Source organism: Pocillopora verrucosa, chromosome 5, assembly GCF_036669915.1.
Source record: "Pocillopora verrucosa isolate sample1 chromosome 5, ASM3666991v2, whole genome shotgun sequence".
Taxonomy (NCBI): domain Eukaryota; kingdom Metazoa; phylum Cnidaria; class Anthozoa; order Scleractinia; family Pocilloporidae; genus Pocillopora; species Pocillopora verrucosa.
Genome location: NC_089316.1, coordinates 4,246,271 through 4,253,426, shown reverse-complemented (window position 1 = coordinate 4,253,426; position 7,156 = coordinate 4,246,271).

The window sequence follows — 7,156 nt, the reverse complement described above, 5'->3', positions numbered from 1 at the left end:
TACGACCTAACAAATAGACAAAGCCACAGCGGCTGACTATAGACTACCAACCCCACCCATCTACCGCTTAAGAGTTCATAGCCACAGAGTACATATCACTGACTGTAAGGCATGCAAATTTTGCTTCACGAAGTCTAATCAGGAGACGAACATGCCGGTTTTCTTTTAATCATCTCTTTTGAAGTCCGAAGCAAATTATTTTAAACGTAGTTTTTATTTTAAATCATGACTATACCTGGCATTATAAACCTGGACATAGCGTTCTGGTTCGCACCTGCTCAATTTAACACGCTGTTTATAATTTTTGATATAACTATTGAGACGTTTTGTGTCATTTTTTTTAAATTTTCCACTCTTGTCCTTTATCGGTATCCATCTACAGAACTTCAAGAGGTCAGGGTTGACAAGACCACTCGAAATCAATGGGAAAACTACTTTAAAGGAATGCTAACTCAGCGTTTATATGCACGTTGTTGATGCTCAAAGGAACGATTACAAAATCATAAAAACAGAGGTAAACATTGTAAGTACTTTCGTGACTAAGACGTAGAGACAATTATTAACTTATCATTAGCGGTAAAGAGATCCTGTAATTGAGCAGAAATTATCACACAGGGAGATCGGATAGCTATCAATGGCTTTTTGTGCTTTAAGCATCCAACCTCTTATCACGAGTCTACAGGTAACGTCCACAGCGAAGCAGTGCTCGTTCACCGATGATGCAGGTGGGACGGGCTCTACTACAGAGATGAAGAGATAGTGAGACATGTTGAGTACCCTGGGTCCAGACTTTGGCTACTTCTCAAACGGCAAAGAGCGCTGGATTATCGCAAAGCCGAACACGTAAGAGAGTGTGAAAGAAGTATTTAAGGAAACGGTCATTAACATAGGAGTGAAAGCGAAGATACATCTGGTCGCGGCGATAAGCTCACGGGAGTATCAGGAGGATTACATCAGTGAGGTGTCTGATTGGGTGAGCGAGGTAGTTTAATTGGCAAAGTTCGCTCAGAAAAGAGGCACAGTCATGCTATGCTGCTTTCACCTTCGGCTTAAAATATCTGTCGACTTACCTCCTCAGAACCAGGATCTACTAAAGCCACTGGAGAATGCAATATCTCTTTTACTTATTGTTGCAATAACGGAACGCAATTGTAATCAGCCAGATTAAACGGGAGTTCCGTAATGCTGTCAAACTACAATATGACTGGCCAGTCCATGATATTCCCTCCTCATGTCCACGTGTGTATGCGGGAAAGTCTTTACGTTAGACCACACCATGATTTCGTACAACGACATAATGAGCTGAGAGACCTGGACCCTGAACTCTTAAGTGCGGTATGCAACGATGTTAAAGGCGAACCCGTCCTTCAAGACATCAGCTGAGAACAACTGAACAGAGGAGCTAACAAAGCACAAGGCTGGTCATTCTTGCACATGGATTCTGCGAGCACCAACGATGGGCATTCTTTGACGTCAGGGTTTTTCCAACCAAACACCATGTCCTGGAAGAACCTAGAGCCACAAAATATCTATGGTAATTATGAGAATGAGAGGAAGCGACAGTAATCAAGGACAGTTCTCGACACTGAACATGGAACATTTACACCCCTAATATTTACCACAACCGGCGGAATTGGCTAAGAATGCTTGACTTCAGATAACACAGTCGTCTCGCGAAAATGATAGTTTTAGCGAAAAGCAATATGCAAAGTAGGGCAAAAACCTGTTTTTTCCTAATAAGATGCGCCTTCATCTACTCGAGGGGTCAACATCACAAAGTTTTTAGCCACTGCTAGACAAATCAAAGCAACTTTCGGTCACATTTTAAGTACGCAGGTTACTAATTTATCCCAGCATCAAAAATAAGTCGAAAAGTTATCTCATTGTGAATTGTTTTTTAAGACTCTAAAGGACAAAAGTAATCACCGGTGAAACCTGTACTACTTAGCGTATGAATTAAAGCCCATTAAAAGTACTCATTTTCGATGAATGTACAAGAAAGGAGGAGAGACAACAAGAAAACTCAGGCAGGCAGATATCATTTATTTGAGTCTCTCAAAAAGGCTCTCTAAGAGTCCTCTCCTCTGTGCATTTGATCCACAGATTGTGATCATCGCTCTTGAATGCGCGTTGCAAGTTTCAATTCTACGATAAAACGACAATCTATATAAAACAAAGTAAACGTTATTTATGTTAGAATAATTATTAAGCAAAGCTGTCAAGTGGTATACCCACTGATTACATTTCTTCATTTACATTATAACCGTTTGTAATCGGGTGTGGACACCAGTAGCAAGTTACATTTTCTAGTTTGAAGAAAACCTGAAAAAGGTATTTGTGATATACTATGAAGGTAAGACATCCAATGCAGAATTTTAACCTTGACTTTAAATTTAAAATAAAAATAAAGATAAAATTATGCCTCTTACGTTGTTTCCCCTCCAAATTGTAAGAGGGTTTTGAAATGGTAGGAGTGTGTTGCTAGATATCGTGACCTAGAAGAATTATGTGCTGTAGAGCTGGTAGGCCATCAAACCGGTTCAAAGACCAAACTGGTAGGCCATCAAACCTTAACAAATATGACGTCGCAAGCAGATACCAGCAGCAAAACATCAGTTCTCAGCCACAAACAGCGAAGCAAATCTTCGCTTCTTTGTGCCAGTTCCACCAAGGCTAGATCTTTGGGAGATTTAGAAAACAATTGCAAAAATTGACTTCAAACATGGAATTTACCCTCCATTTACACTCGAAGCTGGAAGACTACGAGCAGCGACGTTCATCACATGTATCGGGTCAGAAGCCCTCGATATCCTGGTTTACCGGGTAAACCAGGATATCAGGGGCTTCTGCTTTGCCTCTAAAGAAGAGAAAGGTAGGATCGATAAGAATCTTAGTTTCTTAGCGGATGTGTTTTTAGGCTTCATTCATTTTGTATTGTTTGCCCATAACGATAAAAAGTAATCTAAAAAAAATTACAAAGGAACTCAAAAATCAGTCCCGCTTGAGCCAAGGGTCAAGATTCAAAAAACATGAAGAGTACAGATTGACAAGGCCACTCGAAATCAAAGTGTGGTAATAATCAAAGGACCGATTACAAAAAAAAAAAAAAACAAAAAAAAAACGAACAACACAAAAGTAAACGTTATAGGTAGGTTCGTGGCTAAGACATGGAGACAATTATTAACTTGTCACTGGCGGTAAAAAGATCTTGTCACTGAGCAGAAGGAGTCATACAGGGAGATCTGGTCGCTATGGCTTTTTTTATTCTTAACGTCCAGCCTATGATCACGTGTCTACAGGTGGCGTCCACAGCAAAGCAGTGCCGGTTCCTCAATGATGCTGGTGGGACAGGTTATTTTACATAAATGAGATAGTAGGGCATGCGAAGTACCTTGGGTCCAGATTTTGGCTTCTTCCCAAACAAAAAGAAGTGATGGATTATCGCAAAGCCGGACAAGATGGAAAGTGTGAAGGAAGTATTTAAAGAAAAGGACGTTAAAATAACAGTATAGAATGGAAGGCACAACGGGGCACGGCAATAGGGTCACGAGAGTATCAAGAGGAATTCGTCAGTAAGAAGGTGCCTGATTGGGTCAATGAAATAGATTAATTGGCAAAGTTCGCTTGGACGCAGCCACAGGAATGCCATGCCGTTTCCACCTTCGGCTTAAAACATCGATGGACTTACTTTCTGGCAACACTGCTCAAGTGCCAGGAACTTCTAGAGCCACTGGAGAATGTAATATCTCTGGGACTAATTACTGGGATAACGAAACGCAAGTGTAATCAGCTAGATACGGACATCCAGCGCTCCTATTTGCCTGGGAGGCGCCTGTGCCTTGCAAATCCAAGGCGAGAGTACGCTTCATCATTCAAAGTGATAACGCACCTCGTTAAGCATCTCGAACATCTTTAACACACCAGCTACCCGACGAGTCTCTTAGTAAATCGGCACACAACGTAATCAGTTCCCGAAGACCAGGAAAACTGAAAGACACCAGGGTAAGGGCACAACCAAAGATTAAGCTAGTGCTTGACCTGGCAGCTGTAAAAGGGTCATCGGTGTTGTGATTAAACAGGAGTTCTGTAATGGTGTCAAACTACAATGTGGCTGGCCAGTCGATGGTATTCCCTCCATGTACCCACGAGTGTATGCAGACAAGTATGTACGTTCGACAACGCCATGATTTGTAAACGAGGCGGATTTGTCATACAACGACATAATGAGCCGAGAATTCTGGACATTGAACACGGAACGTTAACATCCCTAATATTTACCACAACCGGCAGAATGAGTGACTTCGATAAGAAAAAAATATGATTGTACTCGAAAGTAGTATCAAAACTGCTATTATGAATACCATTGTTATCATTACCACTGTTGTCATAGCTGTGGTTGTATCATTTATTTGACACTTTGATTTTATTTTTTTTCTTTTTTATCAAAATGGGCCTTTGCCAGGTATCCTTAACGCTCAGAATATTCACTAGCCTGGCATTGAAATGCGATCAATATTCGATTTGATCGGATTTCATAAGGCAAGAACAGATAAAATGCAACATCAGGGAAAGAAAAAGAGTTAAAGAACATTCTATGTGCACCGCTATCAGATAATCAACTATAGGAGTTTACCGCTTTGCGCTCACGAACAGTCGGTGGATTATGAACCAAGTCTCAATACGACCATTAGAAAAAATACGAAAATGCTCAAGAACAAAGTGGAAGTACTCGGTTTGAGTCCAGAAATGTTCTTTAGATTTTTATAGAGCTGTTTCACGCGTCCCTAAAGATTATTAATCCTTCAAGTAAGATCCTTCGTAAGCCAAAGTTCTGTGTTTGCAATAATTGTACTAATGCTGGAGACAACTTTTAAAACTGCAGTTACGGTTGTTCCTTGTTGGTCTTAACAATAAATTGATATTTCTGTGAAACTTTATCAGCTTCAGAGCTCAGAAGCCTATTTGCAAAGATGGCTACTGTTCTAATGTTGTAAAATTACACACTATTTGCGGCTCTTTTATTCTGCCGTGACCATGGGAAATTAGCCTTTTCCTTAGCAGTCCTACCACAAATTAGTGGCAAATGGTAGAAAGAGAGTCAATTAAGTTTATCGGGGTCCCTCCTTGGAAGGATGTAATTGAAGAAATCATAGATGAATTTTGCTATAGGCATCAGCAAACGAAGAGCAAGATTTAGAAATGGATTTTTTCGGTGCTTACCCCAAAAAACTCTAGCTGGTCAAAATATTGATGATAATGATAATGCGTTTAGATAGATAAAGCAGCTCAATACTTCTTACAAACACTAATTGTCGTCTTTTGCTGAAAGGTACTTGGAAAACAACCAGTTGGAGGATTTGCCAAAAGACATATTAAGTAATAAAATCGACCTAACAGTGCTGTAAGTAAAAAAGTAAAGAGTATTTTCAATAGTTTTACTCCAGGCCTACTGAATTTGTAAAAGGAAGACAAGTGGACATAAACACATAATTTGAGGGACAGTTGAAAAATTTAAGGTATAACAATGATTAGATCTTGTAGCCAAGGTTATGAATTATGGCCACATTCTAAGTACGCAGACCATTAATTTGTCCTAGCGGCCAAGTTGCAATTTATTGCGTGAAAAAATTTATCTCCAGACCGATTTTGGTCAAAAGTACTTACCAGTGAAACCTGTAGTACTAAGCGTACGACGTAAAGCGCATGAAATGTGCTTGTTTACAACGAATGAGCCTGGAGAGACAACAAGAAAACTCAGGCACGATATCATTTATTCAAGTCTCTCGATAAGGCTCTCTAAGAGTCCTATTGATTGTGCATTTAATTTACTCCAGAGGATGTGATTATCGCTTTTGAATGCGGGTTGCAAGGTTAATTGTACGATAAAAAGATAATCTATATTAAACAAGGTATGAGTTATTTGTGGTGGAATAATAACTATGCGAAGCTGTCGAGTGGTATACCCACTAGTCACATTCTCTTCATTTACAATATAATTGTTTATAATCAGGAGAGGACATTGGTCGAAAGTTACAATTTCTCAATTAAAGAAAATCTGAAAAAGGTTTTTGATATATTATCACGGAAAAACATCCAATGCAGAGTAAGAACCTCAAATTGCTTAAAACTATGCATGTTATGTCGTTTTCCCTCCAAAATTGTAAGAGGGTCTTACAATGGTAAGACTGTAGTGCGAAATATCGTGAGTTAGTGACCTTAAGTGTTTTTGAGCTGGTAGGCCATCAAATCGGTTCAAAGTCCTGTTTACCTTGTTTTTTCTAATAATTCGGGCCGCTAACGCTACATGGAAGCAGCTTTTAACCTGTGTTTCAGTCGAATTTAAGCTGACTTTGGACCTAAACACAGGGACAGAATCTAGACAAATATGACGTGGCTAGCAGATAGCAGCAGCAATGCATCAGTTTCAAGCAACAAACATCGGAGCAAATCTTCACTTCTAATGTTCAAGTTCTTTCGAGGCTAGAACTTCGTGAAGATCTAGAAAAATATTGAAATAAATAACTTGAAACACAGAATTTATCCTCCATTTACACTTGAAGCTGAACGGCTATCGAGTAACGTCTTTCATCACATGTATCGGGTCAGAGGCTCTCCATATCCACCCTAGTTTACCCTTTACCCCTAAGGAGGAGAAAGGCAGGATCGATAAAGTCTTAGAGATGTGGATTAATTACTGCTAAGACGAACACGATGAAAAGTGTAGATATTATTAGGGCTTGTGAGATACTTTTTCAAATTCGTATAAGACCTTTCAAGAATGTAAGAGCCACTACGCCGCCTTTTACGCAAGAATGCTTAGTGGATCTAGACTCATGAGCAGAAAGATGCCTTCAAAGAATTCAAAGACCCTGTTTCTAAAGCACCAGGACTCAATTACTTTTCTAAGAGTGACCTAACAAGGAGACAAGAAGATGCGTCCAAGGATGGGCTTGGCTTTTTACTGTTGCAGCATTGTCAACCAGTGACATATATAAGTGGGGCGCTCTCCTTGGCAAATAGAAAGTATTCACAAGTAATTTTTGGCGTCGGTCCTTGGCATTAAGCGTATCCACCAATATGGACGGCTTCTTTGCTGCAGAAGATGATCTCCTTGCGGCAATCCATCCCAGGTGCTCCAGACGAGCCTCAAGTACTT